Source organism: Rhipicephalus sanguineus, chromosome 9, assembly GCF_013339695.2.
Source record: "Rhipicephalus sanguineus isolate Rsan-2018 chromosome 9, BIME_Rsan_1.4, whole genome shotgun sequence".
Classification (NCBI taxonomy): Eukaryota; Metazoa; Arthropoda; class Arachnida; order Ixodida; family Ixodidae; genus Rhipicephalus; species Rhipicephalus sanguineus.
The window spans coordinates 140,050,381-140,066,829 of NC_051184.2; positions in this window are offsets into that span (position 1 = coordinate 140,050,381).

Here is a 16,449-nt window from a genome sequence, read left to right on the forward strand (position 1 = left end):
AAAAAGAAACAAAAAATGAGCGTAAATAAATGGTTCTCTTAATAAGACACTCTCTAATGCAATTCAAGGCCTTTTTGTCGCGTTTTGCCCATCTCACATGCCCGAATTAAAAAACAAACATCCACTTTGATGTAGCTAGTAGTATAAAGTAACAACAGAAATACCTACGTTGTTGTACTGATGCGTAGTAGCTTCATGCACGGATCCGAATATTTGTCCGAGCAGAATTACGTCCCTTTTTGGCAGGTCACGAATACACTGACATCCGCCACGCAATTTTTCCCGCGCGAACGCTGTGAGCAATAATTAACATTTACACCTAAAATGTCGAAAACTACCGGCACCTATCACTGAAATAGAGAAACAAAGAAAATGTACTTTTTGTATTAGCTTTAGAGGGAGTCAAAGTCAAAATATCGCGTTTTGCCCTGCGTCTCATTTTGCCCCGCCTTACCCTACCTTAACGAAAGGCTACTGCACAGGCACCCTATTGGTCTGACCGCTGAAGGACAAATATAAGTGCATGTTTCTTGAACAATGTATCTGATAATGTGAAACTCAATTTTAATGATATTAGGGTATTCAGTGTGCTGGTCTTTCAAAGCGACTGTTTAACCTGGCACACAAAAATATATATTGCGTTTGCTTATGCAGCTCGTATACCTGAAATGACACGTAAACAGGATGAAAGCAAAGACGGAATCTTTATATTCACTGCAATTTCTCCTTTCGGAAAGAAAGCATCCTAAAGAACATCTTTTCATTTTTAATAATGCATCTTTCAAGTACATCTTTTCGAGAACAAGCACTTTATTTTTCTCAAGTAACTTGGACAAGGTCATGCTGTATTTGTTTCACTGACTCATCCACGGGTGAAGGATTTGTCTTTGAAAGGTCTGAGTCTCAAGTTACAGCATGTGCCGAGTGTTCATAATATAAAAGAGAAAAAAAATGTAACACGCAGCTACGAGTAAATCTTTCCGTATTTCACAGAAATAAATCTTGTTTGTTGATAAAGTATTGTTCTGGATTTCGTTTCAGTGTGCGTTTGCTTGGAGTTGTTGATTAATTGGCCCTCATGCTGCGATAATGTAAGCCTGCTGGTTTGTTCAGATTGTAGAGCGGCCTCCACAGAAAAACGTTCGTGACGGTCCACTTGCATACAGTGTCACCTTAGCGTAGACAGTGCCGCAATTAATTTTTATCTATAATTATTTGTGAATAAAGTTAACTATCTATCTATCTATCTATAATTATTTGTCAAGAGCACTCATTATTGACGCACGGGAATGCGTAGGTATCGCTAATGACAACGGAATGTCCATTTTATTATTACCTTTTGTAACACCCAAGCGGCTAAGCAATTACGGCAAGATGTTTACGCATCGTACGAGTAAGTAATTAGAGTTGCGCAGGATCCTGCCAGGAAAATATTAACTTCGAGCTCGCTGTGCTGCTATCACAGTCCTTTCTTTCGTGATGCGAAATGCAAACACGGGCAGCTCAGAGATTTGCCGCGGGATCATATGGTTGCCATTAGATACGTGATGAAACGAAAGTTCATCAGAAGAGCCCTTCCCGTAGGGTGATTTAGTCAGCGCACAGCAGCGCTTGTTTGCCAATTACAAGACGAACGAGTTCGTATCACAAAACCTTTCGTGCGTTGCACGCTCCTGCAATGAGTCCATATCATGTTTGTCGTCGTGGCGGCTTACGTCGTAGGTCGTTGCTGATTACCTTCCGGGAGGACAAACGAAAGCTATAAAAAAACAAACGACCTTAAGCACGCATCTGGTCGTACTGATTAACTTGTTTAGTTTTCTATGGTAACTGTAAGCATAGGGAGGGCCGTTCACTTATGTTTAGGTATCACAACTGTCCTATTAATTGGACCTGGGGATAGTTGTTAAGGTAACGTTGTAATAGGACGTGAACAACGGTGGTAACAAAATAACGGAACAGATAGAAACGGTGTTGTGTTTCAGAGAAGAGAGAGTGAGAGAAAGACAGGGACATCAGCATGCCGGGAAACTTGCGGTTTGCTTTCCTCCTCTAGGGGCAGGAGAAAGGAAAAAATAAAAGCCGAAAGTGGCAGTGAAAGTTTGACGACAAAGAGTTATTGAAGATTGTACGCGGCAGTGACTTATGAGAGACAATATAACTGTCTCGTTCCTCATATCTTCTGTAATTTTTTTCGCATTCCTGTTTTTTGCTTAGCGATGAACACAGTACGCTGCTTTTTAACGGAAGCGGAGATGCGTCAACGCCTTGATTAGTAGAGTAGATAAAGTGGTTAACAATTAAAACAGATCAGGGGGAAGTTTGCACATCGTTGTGATAAAATACTAGATGCACGGCGTAGGACACGGCTACTCGGCGACATATGTTTGCCAGAACAGCTCGCTGACCACCACATCAAATATTCTGTTCGTTAACAAGCTTTTGTCTTGTGTCAAAAAGGCGCCTTTGTGTTTCACATTTCTTGCCTGAGGTTTACGCTTAAATTATCCATCCACGAGAAATTTCATTCTCATGAAGAGAAGGTATTATAAACGCCTAGTATAGACTATGCGTGTGAATTGACAAAATCATGGCCGGGTTGTGCGTCCGAAAATTTGGATTTACCGCGAGGTTTCCCACAGTGTATTGTGCGAATTTTTCGGTGCTCTGTGAACGTATAAAACTTATGGCAACTTCGCACTATATTGTGTTGCCAAGCCTGAAGGAAAAGCGGCGCCGGGTGGCCTTCCTTCTTTCTATTTATTTTCTTTCCTCTCTTATCTTTCTTTGCCTTTATCTATGTTTCTTGTATCTGTTTTCCGTTCCTGTTGCTTTCTACTTCTTTCTTTCTCTCTCTAGCCATTTCTTTCTCTTTCTCGCTGTTTCTCTCTTTATGTCCCTGTCTTCCCTTTCCTTCTCTCATTCTGTGCTTCTTTCCCTCTCGTTCTTTGTTTGTCTCCAGTTCTCTTTTTCCTCTCTCTTTCTGTCTCTCTTTCTATTTCTTTCGATCTGTTGCTCTCTCTTTCTATCTTTTATGTCTTTATCCACTTTATTTCTCTCTATTGTTCTCTTTCTCTTTCTATTGCTTTCTTTCTCTCTCTTTTTTTCGCTGTTTCTTTCCCTCTCTCTCTCGTTCACGTGTCTCACGTGCCTCACTTCACCGAGCAGAGGTTTCGTTTAGCGCTCGCAGCTGCTGTGCTCGTAACTAGTTTCATGGCTGCGCTAAAAAACACGGGTAACAGGAGAGACGTACGCATGACGGGCGCCCGTCGTGTGTACGTCTGTTCTGTTGTCCGTGTTTTTAGCGCAGCCATGAATCAAGTTACAAATTTGCACCAACTGGGCCAAATGAAAGCATTACTGCTGCTGTGCTCGGAAGGGGGGCTTGCCCAATTCCTGTGGTGCATACCCACCTTTGGTTTTCTGCGGACGCCAATGTTTTTACGATTTCTGTGATGTCTCTGTGTTACGAGTCCTCATATATCCAATAGCTTAAATTGAATATATTACCATTTGCTCATGTATTTGCTCGTGACGTAAAAACCGTGCAGAGGAATTTTAAGATACCGAGACAAGTCCAAGACTTTCCTGGGAACGATGGTGTTTCGCTATCGCCAACGTATTTCTTATGCCACCAGAGTTTCCCGGCAGTATAACAAATCAGTTCCCTTTACCAAGCGCCCGTACAGATATTTCATCCCAAAGGCCGCATCCATCACTGTTCCTTCTTTTGCACGGTAATCTTTCTTTCTTTGCAAACGTATGATATGACATATTTTTGGTCACATATGTCGACGACGAGCGAATACAGCTGCCAATTATTTCTGACCATAGGCGTGCGCAGATTGGGGATGCTCCCTCCCTAACCATCAGCGGAGGGAGTCGGCCCGACACCTTTACTCTGTCCGACCACCATTGTTTAAAGTGCAGGGCCATGCAGGTTGTGCACGATAATGGCAACTGGGTACCGCCGATTTTGCATTCGAAGAACTGTGCACTTCCCGACTTTACCACCAGAAAGTTGAGGACGAAAGGCACTGTGAGAAGCACGTGACCGCTTTGCTTTCAGTTTCGTAGCCATCGCGAGGCTTCTTTTCTTTACGGCAGGACCAAGTGTGTGTGTGTGTGGGAAGAGGGGAGGGAGCGCTGAGGGAGACTTCACCCATCCGAAGGGGGAACTCTGCGCACGCGTGTGCGCGTGACTGCACCAATGTGGCAGCTGTTGGCTGGCGACTTGTTTTGTTTATCTAATGCAAGGACAGAGTCGCAGGGATAAGCACGCGGCGACATTTGACGCATGCGCATGTTCAATCAGTCCTGATATATATGCTGCTATTCTCACTGACACAACATCAATGAAAATCAACAAAGCCAAGGAAGGTATTGATTTCCACTGCGCTGCAGCGCTTATGAGATAAATGTGAATATAGTAAAGTGGACGAAAAGGCAACTTGCCACTGGCAGGGACCGAACCTGGAAGCTTCGGATAAATTTGTTATCCGAAGGTTCCTGGTTCGGTCCTTACGTACGACGAGACGGGCCTTTAAATTGCCCTTCTTTCGTTTATTCTCAGTGACAGTACTATCGAAGTATTCAAGTTGCCATAATGCAGGTTGAATATTTTGTATGCGACATATCATTCGCCTAACTATCACTCGTCATTTATTCGCTGAGTACACTAACGATATTGTACTAAAAAAATTCGGCAGATCCCGCGCCTTGTGGGGACCGGTTTCATGCGAAGCAATCAGCGAGTGACAATGCTTTATCTTTGGCTTTAAGGTTACGAGGTGGGTCGACGTGTTTTTGTAAGCGTTGTAGTTGTGTGCACACCATGACATTGCCAGGCACGTTGACTACCCTGGCGTTTAAAGGGTTACTTATGATCTGACGTAACGTCAGGACTCACTTTAGAGCACAGACGTCAGTATTATCGAAACGACGTAGATATTACAGTGCGATGATGTGAATATCATACGTACCTTTCGTTAGCGTATTCCTCCGGTTTCTAGCAACGCTTGAATATATCTTGCTGAATTATAGGAATACAAATGTTTTATTTAGTAGACTGCTATAAAAGCGGAGCCAACACTGGAACCACAACTGGCGTTATCTCGACATGACGCCTGTATCATAGGTGTAAATATGTAATGTTTATTGCTTTTACAGCGAAAGCTGTTATGAGATCATTTCACCGGCCGTTTTTGGCGCCGTAGTTGTCCGCCGCCGCCGCCGCCGCCGGTGTCCGTAACCAGTATCGCTCGAAATAAGAAAAAAAAACGAAATAAGAAAAAAATTCAAGGATGGAACGAGGTTCGAACCTGGGCCCTCTGCGTGGGAGCCCAGTATTCAACCTCTGAGCCATGCCGGTGCTTGAAACTGCTTTGCAAAAAGGTCCTATACAGGCTTCATGTCGGGAAGGAACCACATCAGCATATGCAATATAGCGTGGTAGAAGAGTAAAACAAGCACCAAGCGTCGCACAACGCGAATTCTGTAACGAGGCGTCACACAATGCGAATTGCGCAACGAGTAGGTTGTTGAATGCTTCCAACCCATTACAAAGGGCTCTGCCATAATTCTTCATCGTCATCAGGCACGACATCAACAAAGTGCGCATAATGCCTTACATGCGTTTAGCAGGTACCGACGCTCTCCGTAGAATGACGAAAAATGGCGCAGTGCCTGCTGCCCTACTTCTCAAAAATTACAATGATTTATAGCGTAGTGGGTTCCTCGCAAGTGCACTTGTATTGGTTGCGAAGGAAGCCCATATGCGCATGATCCACTTCCTCGGGGTCTCAGTAAAATTACAATGATTTATAGCATAGTGGGTTCCTCGCAAGTGCACTTGTATTGGTTGCCAAGGAAGCCCATAAGCGCATGATCCATGTCCTCGGGGTCTCAGTAAGTACTTCGCCCCCCCCGTCTCTCTCCCACGTCAACGTATGTTATACCGCATGACGGGAGAGGGAAATAGCGACCGGGCGTCACCCAATGCAAATTACATAACTGGTGGGCCGTTTAAAGATTCCAACCCATTATAAAGGGCTGAGCCCTTTGTAATCAGTCGTCGCGTCAACAAAGTGCACATAATGCCTTACAGACTTGTAGCTGGTGCCTCGCTTCTCCGCAGAATGACGAATAATGGCTTAGTAGGTGCTTCCCAACTTCACAAAAATTGTGATTTATGGCGTAGTGGGTACCTTTCTAGTGTACTTGTATTGCAGCCCCAAGAGAGCTTAACGGGCTCTAGAAACGCCGCTCTTCCAGCTTTCGCTGTGACTGTGCTGCGCTTTCAGCGCAGGCCTGGCGTCTTTTTTTTATAAAATTAGATAGCCAGCACTACAACCACATTTGACGTTGCACCGACGTTAGACTTGCATAGGATCTTTTTCCAAAGCAGTTTCAAGACGTGACGTGGCCCTGTGGTATCATACTTGACTGCCACGCAGAGTTCTTGGGTTCGATTCCTGCTGGGATCCTGATTTTCATTCTTTGCAGACATCGCGGGTTAACGCTGCCAATGTCGGGTTTTGTTTATCCTCTCGCATTCAAATTAGCAATGTCTGTTCTCGCCGTTGCTGGGAAGATATAAACTGTCAATCACTTGTGGCGCCTTCCCGTACACCGCGGCCCGTGGTATACGGGTATGTGCCACACGGATCTGGAGAAAGGTCTTGACGACGTACGCGACATGGTTTTAACGTTGTTCATGTCGTGACCAGACAGTCATATTAGTCAAATCATGTTACCCTCCCATGCCAATTGTGGTCTACGCCAAGCCGAGGAGGCGATCACGAGAGCCCCCGACGTAGGCAGATAGATAGATAGATAGATAGATAGATAGATAGATAGATAGATAGATAGATAGATAGAAAGAAATTCTTAGTGTGCCTTGGATTCGCTAACAAATGCATCGCATTTAAAAGTGAAGCAAGCATTGAATACATTGTAATTAAATCAGGTGCACCTCAGCATGCCATTGCCGTGCTCTGTCTATTCCACTTGCATTGGCGAAATTATGACACCGACAGACAACTTAGCCAAGGAAAGAATAGGGGACATTATTTGTGCTTTCTTAACTGTATCGTAATGATTCTCACTAACATTGAAAGAAATTAAAGTGACCTAAAATCACCCTTTCCATTGGCGGGATCTCAAGCCACAACCTTTGAATTACGCGTCCGATTTTCTACCACTTGAGCCACAACACAGGGTGCTCCCCCGTCCACTACTTTGTAGGGGATTTGTAGGGTATATTGGAGGTTATTTTGTAGGGTGCACTATTTTGTAGGGTTTAATGCAAACCGTAGCCCAGGCGGCGAGTGTGGAACAATTTTTTCCCAGAAGGACTCGCGGGGCATTAAGTGGGAATTGTTCCATTACAGTTAAGAAACCACAAATGATGTCCCCTATACTTACCTTGGCCTAATTGCCGGTTGTTTTCATTAGTTGTGTATACTACAGAAAACGAGTCCCTCAGGCAATTCCCCTCCTTTGTAGCTCAAAATGGTGGAGCATTGGACGCGTAATTCCAAGGTTGTGTGTTGGGATCCCCCTGACGGAAAGGGTGACTTTTCGTCCACATTGATTTCTTTCAATTTAATTGAGAATCACTGCAATATAGGGGTGTGCGAATATGGGAGTTTTGAATTGTAATCGAATTATACCTCATCGAGAAATTCCATTCGACTTTCCAATAGCTAGTATTAGAAGTTTCGAATACTTCGACGGGGCGAATATCTAAAACGCGAGAAAAGCCAATGCTGCAATTTGGTTAGCGTGGGGTGGTTTAAACTAACGCTAACGTCGGTATAGTAGGCCACCGTTAAAACTTTCACCTATATCCTGGTTCAAATGCGAGAATACGTCTCTTTTAAAGGAGATGATGTCAATTACGCACGTAAAAAAAAAAAACACGCGAGAAAACTGTCAAGCCCTGCCCAACTTCACTTCCGAAACAAAGGCACCGAGTTCTCGCGTAGTTCAGTCGCGTACGCCGCAAGAGCCGTAAAACGTCCCAACTTTTGGCCGCGAAACCCTCGTTGATTTGCTTCACGCGTGACAATTTGTTCACGCTGTGCGGTCGCCACTGCCGCACCGCACCACTCGTTCAGAAACCACCACGGTTCCGGCACGCAGTTAATACGCTGTAGTGAGCGGGTGCCCGAAGAGGTTAGGGCCCGGAGCACTCATGAAGATGAGACACAAAATTGGCGTTGTCAGTTAAGCTGTATTGCACGACCATAAGGAAAAAATATATATTGCTGCTGTAACCCCCTCTGTTAGGGGTTAAGAGGAGAGGAGTGCCGCTGCTGACTGGAATGGTAGCTCTTCTATCAACATGCTTGCGTGCCCATGAAAGCTGAAAAACAGAAACCATCGCGAACAAGCGCGTAATAAAACTGTCACCACGTCGTGCCGTCCCTGATTTTTGTCCTTTCTGTAGCCGTAACTGGATATACTATTCGATATTCGATTCGATATTCGATATTTTTGGCCACTGTTCGGCACTATTTGATTCGACATGAAATTTCGCTATTCGCACACCACTACTGCAATGCTATTAAAAAACCAGAAATAATGTCCCCCCCCCCCCCGACTTCCTTGGCTCAGTTGCCTGTCGGTTTCATTAGTTATGTATAATACAGAAAACGAGCCCCTCGGACAATTCCCCTACATTCGTACCTGCTTTGCAGGTTATGGCTAAAAATGGTTTTCACGAGGTCATTTTCCTTTCGCATAAAATGGCTGAAAACCCTCTTTGTGACAACTGTGCTAGCGAAGAGACATTACAACACATCTTCTGCGATTGTCCTAGCTACAATGTCAAGAGACAATTACAGGCATTCGCTCTAGCTCGCCTTCACCACAGACCGATGTTACCAGAGAGCAATTTAGAATGTCGCCCTGAGAAGATATTGAGGATGAAGGCGGCGAAGGCAGTGCTCAAATGCTTAAGTAAACAGACTTGCACAGGCAGTTATAGACTAACGGCGATTTTGTGAATGTGAGGAGCGTGAATGTGTGTGTGTAGCCCCCTCTTCCTCTTGCTATCTGCCTCGAACTTTGAAACTCTCCTCTTTTCCCAGTGTAATGTAGCATACGAGCTTTTCCTCGACTGGTGAAAGTCGCTGCCTGTTTTTCTCTCTGTTCCTACCTTCCACAACTATCTATAGTTAAGGATCAGTATGCTTCGTCAGGACGTCGTTCGTATGTGTTAAGTCTTGAAAACTAGTGAGGTACTGGTAATGGCAACATCCAGTATAACCCACGCATTTAATCTTGGAAGATGTAGCAAGTTCTTACTGAGGAAACGACTTCCTCGGTACCTAAGTATGGGCAGGCGCCACCATTTCTTACTCTCTGTTGGTCATTAGTCACATCCTATCGTTGGGCGGCTTCCTGCGACGCCTAGATCGCTAATAGCTGAGAACGTAAGACAGCTGCGAATTTTACTGTACTATATTTCTTCTCAATGCGTTCTTTCTTCGACTCTTCGAGATGCCAGCCCGTATCCAAAGGGACCATTTATCAGGACGCTGCAATTACCGGCACCCGCATACGCGGGAAGTTTTTTCAGACCCTCATCCTCACGCTGGGTCTTGTACCTAGCCTGCTACTGTTTGTTGCTGGAAAGTTGTACGGTTAATCTTATCATTTTTTTTTTCAGTCGAGTGCAACAATGGTTGACCTAGATTTTACGTGCTAATAGGGCTTTGAATGGCGCGAACACATAGGGGTTCAAGTAAAGGATGAACGTAGTCCATGTTCATTGTGAATCATAGTGGTTCAGACTGCGAAACTGTTCTCAAGATTTGGCTTGGCCTGTTGACTGTAATCTAATAAGAGATACTATAAACATTTTTTAAGGTTTAGCTCTTTCTTGTAAACCTAGTTAGCACAAGCTAAAGGTGTGCAAACTTCCTGCTCTTTCTCCTCGCACGACGTGGCGAAACACTAGGGAAGATTTAGAGACATGCACACGAACGCAGCGTAGCAAAGGAAAGAGCGAAACGCTGAAGGGCCGCGTTTCGATTATCCAACGCGTGTAACTCCACTAGCGTTCGCTGTAGAGCCCTCCAGAACGTCACAGCTCCATTTAGACCTCTGGGTTGTTTAGGGGCCCTTTAAACATTCAACCGGTCACGTGGTACCAAAGCGACGGGGCTCCGAGCGGACGCAGCTGCGACACCTCCCGGCAGCGGAGCACGTGGCGTGACGTCACGCCTGCGGCACTTGTCCTCCGGCGAGTCAAGGTTATTCGACGCGATGAATGATATTAAAAGACATAGAGGAGTACAGCTTTTGCTGTAAAACTGGTAACTTACAAACCCACGATTAATCTGCCTTTGTTTCTGCCCTCGCGACCAACGTGCAACGCCCGAGCCCAAGCGCATTTCTGTGAGGCCATTAGCATAATCGGCCTCGCTGCTAGTTGGCGAGGCAGGTTGCCGGAAATGTTTCTGGCGGGCGGCATTGATTGAGTCACGCATTTATACAACATATGCGCTAAATGCGCGATACGCAAGAATTTAGGCCCTTAATAACACGGCCGCCAGGATCATTTTCGAAGCGGGACCTGAATGTTTAGATTCGCGCTTATCAACGTGCGAGTATTGCCATGGCAAGTACAAAAATAGTAGCTCACTTCAGAATGCTATGCTTAATATGTTCGCTATTCGCTGTATTTACTCGTCACTATCCGTTCGCTCTATTATAAAGAACATATCTAAATTAACTGCAATTACGTCCGGGAATATTTTCCTTATTCTACTGACGGAGGTGTAAAAATTTAAGGGTTGCAAAGCTTCATGAAACACAATAACGAACTTCAGATAAACGCCTTCAATAACTATACATCAAATTAGAAAAATATTTCTCTTAAGTTTGGTTCGTTTTTTTTTTCTTTAAGTTGCACACCTGTTATATATGTGTAATGCATTACGATTTAGCCTTGCTCTAGATTACGTTTTCATTTGGGTTGGTAACAACTTTATTGATGGTCCGGCAGAGCTTTCGCCGACTGGGCTTTAGGTCTTCCACGTGGGGACTTCGAGGCCTTGCCTCACCGCCGCCTCGCGGGCCTGCTGGACAGCCCAAAGTTGGTCGCCGAGGCAGGGGCTGCGCAAGGCAGCGGCCCACCGCGGCGGAAGTGTTCCGGAGTTAGCACCTTGCGGGTTTTTGTCACAGTCCCAGATTATGTGATTTAATCTGGCGACCTCAGTGTGGCAGACCTTGCATATATTTGTCGGGTATGTACTCGGGTAGAGCCTGTTACACTGCGCGGGGTTGGGGTACGTGTGCGTCTGCAGTTGTCTAAGGGCCGCCGCCTGCGTCCTGTTCAGCTTGTCGCTGGGTGGAGGGCGGACAAGGCAGAAGGCATTCGTAATTTCATTATAGCTGATCAAGCGGTCTTTGGTGTTGCCCCATAGACGACGGTCGCCGGTGCGGTCTGTGAGCTCGCGCGCCTTAATGTGTGCCGTCTCGTTTAGGTTGCGTTGAGTCTCTGATACCTCTCCCATGTGAGCTGGAAACCAAATGAGTCTGGTTTGACATTCTACCGCCCGATGGACTAGGCTATTGCGCAGGATTCGGGCCGCTCGTCGCGAGATCCATCCTTTGGCAAAGTTTCTGATCGCCTGTCTCGAGTCGCAGATGACCGTCGTACACGTCGGATCCATGAGTGCGAGCGCCACCGCCACTTCCTCCGCTTCTTGTGCGTGCTCGCACGGTATACTTGCCGATATTCTTGTTTGGCCTTTCCAATCGACGACCGCGACCGCGAATCGTGAGCGTTCTGCGTATTCAGCGGCGTCAACGAACCGCGCCCCCATTTCGTCTCCATGAGTGTGGTGGAGAACTCTGGCCCTGGCCACTCTTCTGCCCCGGTTGTGCTCCGGGTGAACGTTCCGTGGAATCGGGTCAACCCTTAGCGTTTGCCTGATTGTGTCTGGAACGGCGGCTTTCTGGCCTTGTTGTGTGTGGTAATGAATGCCGAGACTTTCCATGATCTGGCGTCCCGCTCTCGTGCTCGATATTCTATCTAGCTGTGAAGTGCGCTGCGCCTCGGCGATTTCGCTGAGCGTGTTGTGAAGCCCATGTACGTGGAAGACGTCCGGCACACAATATACGCTGGCGATATTACCATGTGGGTGCACCAAGGCAGCGACGGTCACATCGAAACGGCGCTACAACTAGCAACATGTACGTGCTGGTAGAATCGGGTAGCCCCAGAGCTATCTTGTACACCCTGCGGATGCGGACGTCGATCTTGGATTCTTCTGCCTTGTACCAGTTGTGGAATGCCGCGACGTACGCAATGTGACACATGACGAAAGAGTGTATAAGTCGTATGAGACCTTCTTCTCTCATTCCGCTTCTTCTCCTAGTAACCCTCTTGAGGTGTCTCATGGCGTTTTTCGTCTTGTGCTTTAGCAATCGTTTCGCTGTTGACGCCGTTGGCCTCAATTATCATGCCAAGGACCCTTATGCTCTTTACTATAGGGATGGTTGCTCCGGTGCTCGTGTGCAGCCCGATGTCTTCGTATTCTAGACTAATTGTCGCCGCCCTCCCACCGCCCCCGAGTGGTCTACCCCTTTGCGTGGGCCGGTAGAGTAGGAGTTCAGACTTTTTCGGGGAGCATCGTAGCCCTGTTCCCACGAGGTGGTCCTCTATAGTGGCGATTGCTAGTTGTAGCGCCGTTTCGATGTGACCGTCGCTGCCTTGGTGCACCCACATGGTAATATCGCCAGCGTATATTGTGTGCCGGACGTCTTCCAGTTCTTGCAGTTTTTTCGCGAGCCCGATCATGACCAGGTTAAAGAGTGTGGGCGAGATGACCGATCCCTGCGGGGTGCCGGTGCTTCCCAACGTCTTCTCTGCTAGCTCGAGGTCTCCTGCCACTATAACGGCTCGTCTGTCCGTCAAGCAATCTCTCACGTAGTTATACGCGCGTAAACCGAGGTTTAGCCGTGACACCTGGTGTAATATCGCCGAGTGCGCGATCTTATCGAACGTGCTCTCGAGGTCGAGGCCAAGAAATGCTCTGGTCCCCCTCGTCTTGCCATCGAGCAGGTGGTGTTTCAGCTGTATCATTGCGTCTTGTGTGGATAGCTGTGGGCGGAATCCTATGATCGACGGTGGATATGCCTCTTTCTGTTCTAGATGGGCTTGCCAGTGGTTAAGCAGAGCGTGCTCCATGGTCTTGCCGACCCACGACGTTAGTGATATGGGGCGAAGCTTGTCGAGGCTCGGCGCTTTACCCGGTTTTGGGATAAGGATCATTCTCGCAGTTTTCCACTGTTGCGGGAGGCCACCGCGCTGCCAGCAGTCGTTGATGTATTCCGTCAAATGTTCCACGGATCGGTCGTCGAGATTCTTCAGGACGCGATTTGACATCCGGTCGGGGCCCGGCGCCGATCTGCTGTTGAGGTTGTGCAGTGCTGTCCTGATCTCTTCTACGCTAAAGTCCTTATCCAATTCCTCGTTCGCGTCACCCTCATACAGGCGGTGTTGCACGGTCGAAGTGTGCGGCACGTACTTCGTCCGTAACCGGGCTGCCACCACATTTTTACCATTCTTGTCGAGCTCCTTATGTAAGAGACGTGCAAGGCAGTCCCTCTGGTGGGACTTAGTCTTCGTTTCATCCAGCAGGTACTTGAGCAGGTTCCACGCTTTCCCGTTGTGTAGCTGCCCATCCACTGCATTACATAACTCGTCCCATTGCTGGCGGGTGAGCGTGCGGCAGTGTTCCTCGATGTTGAGGTTGATCTCCGCTATTTTCTTTCTGAGTCTCCGATTGAGTCTCTGTCCCTTCCATCTGGCCAGGATTGAGTTCTTCGCCTCGATGAGATGCACCAGACGGCTGTCCATCCTGTCTGTTTCGACCTCAGTTTCGATTGTCTTGGTTGACGCTTTTGTGTCCGCGACCAGTGAGCGGGTCCATGCTTCGATGTCCGTGATCTTATCTTCTGTAGGCACTTGTTGCTCTCGTTTCTTTCTAAAATCTTCCCAGTCGGTCCAATCAAATTTGCGTTTACTGCCCTGCGCTTTGTCCGGCGTCGGGACGTGGATTTATGTTATCATTTGGTCACTCCCCAGGTCGGCTGACGTGTTTTTCCACGTGATGGCTGCCACTCCGGCATTTCTGACGAGCGTCAAGTCCGGAGTCGTGTCCCTGGTGGTGGAGTTGCCTATTCTCGTCGGGTGCGCCGGATCCGTAATTAACGTAAAGTCTAGTTCCTGCGCGCCTTGGCCGAGTTGTCTTCCCTTGCTCGTGCTGTATCCGTAACCCCACGCCGTGTCTGCCGCATGGAAATCACCTCCTGCAATAAGCGTCCGGGACCCGGCAATCTTGAGCGTCTTCTGAAGCAACGCCCGAAATCGTTGGCGCTGTTTCGACGGGCTGCTATAGACGTTCAGTAGGAATATGCTTTCTTTCCTCCGCTTAGTCGGCACCAGTTCGATGAGAGCGTGTTCCTTCTGGACGCCGCTTAGTTCGTGGTCAACGAATGTGAGACGCTCCCTTACGAGCAGGGCTGTAGCCAGGGGGGTGGGTGGGGGGGGTTCAACCCCCCCCAAATTTTTTGCGTCAACCCCCCCCCCTCCAGCCACATTTTTGTGTCCCACTTTTTTTTCTTTGCTTCGCGCTGACATGATTCAAGGGTGGTGGCATCACAATTTCATTCCCAGGTGCTTTCGTTTGCTTTGGTAACTTAGAGCGAATGATGTCTGCATACCGAAGAACGTGTCGCGGTTTTTTTCTCGGCTTTGGCACTCTGTGAGGTTTTGGGCGAGAGTCTCGGCCCCGAGCGTTTTAACTTGGCTCTGCGACTAGAATAACGCTGGAGTGGAGGTCATATTTGTGCCCGCCGGTACAAATATCGACGTAGTCGTTCATTAGGGTATTTTTCACTAGTCAGAGGTTCGTATTAATTGTAAAAACAAGAGAAAGTTCCAAGGTCCGATAGTCCACGTTCAAGCATATTACAGTGTGGCTCTTTGTACGCGTAGCTATCTACACTCGAGCCACACCTTTCTATTGAACCTTCGCACGTTCTACTAACAGTCAAACACACACACACACACACACACACACACACACACACACACACACACACACACACACACACACACACACACACACACACACACATTTTTTGTTTCAGTAAGCGTGAATAGTATTGCGCGCATTTGACATTTCCACAATAAACTTCTGTAGGTGTACACTACGATGAAGGAAAATGCCAGACAACAGAAAATTCGGATCTTCCACCGAACTTCGCTTTTGTGAGAGAGTACAATATATTGATACAAATGTTTATTATGTCTTCATGGCTAAAGGCACTCCGAAGTGTAATAGTAGTGAAGAAGGTACAACACAGGCGAACGTGCAGCACAATAAATGAGGTACTTAGAAGGGCCTACTAAAATACTTATAATGGTACTTTAGCTGATAAATAACAAGATGATGGTTATAAACCTAAAGTAGCATAACAAGAAATGCAGTGTCGCAAACCGTAGTGAGCACAAGTAAGTGTTGATTATTCAGCAGTGTGGCGAACAACGCAAGAATAAGGAATATAAAGCTGATCAAGTAAATGACAAATAAAAAAAATGTATGCATTCGCTGCAGCTGTTCCTCCTTTTTGTGTGACTTATTAGCGTCCTCCCCATTACATTGGTATGACCAGAAGGGCAGACAGAGCGATTTCCGCAACTAGTAACATAACGCACATCAAATGCGCAGAATAAACAAACATGAGTGGATAGGTTAGCATGGGAAATGGAGAGCAATATACATAGTAAACATCATTTTTAGGTGAAATGAAATACACTGTGTGTAAGCAATGTCTCACGCAGCCAGGCAGAAAGATGACGTAGCGGAATGAAAATTATCCTGCCCCCCCCCCCCCCCCCCCCATTACATGTCACATTCTTTGCCACATATATTATTCAGAACTGGCGAGAAATTGTTACATGCAATCTTGGGTGTATTGTATTTCCCTTCACACCTTTCGTATCCGCGAACCACGTCTGCAAGCGAAAGCTGCCACCGAAAAGCACGTACAGTTTTGGCAATGAGAGAGAACGAAGTGCCTTTGGCGTCTAAAAGCGATTTTCAGTAATTTACTTCTAGCGGTTGAACTTACGCCTTTAATAGCTGGACAAAATGTAGCCCATCGCGATTTTGCCAGAATTTTGTGTTAAGACTGTTCAAAAAATATCTGTCCCGGAATAATTTCACTTAAATTTCTTGCTGCCCCGCCACGGTGGTCTAGTGGTTATGGCGCTCGACTGCTGACCCGAAGGTCGCGGGATCAAATCCCGGCCGCGGCTGCTGCATTTTCGTTAGAGGCGAAAAGTTTGATGCCCGTGTACTTAGATTTAGGTGCACGTTAAAGAACACTAGGTGGTCGAAATTTCCGGAGCCCTCCACTACG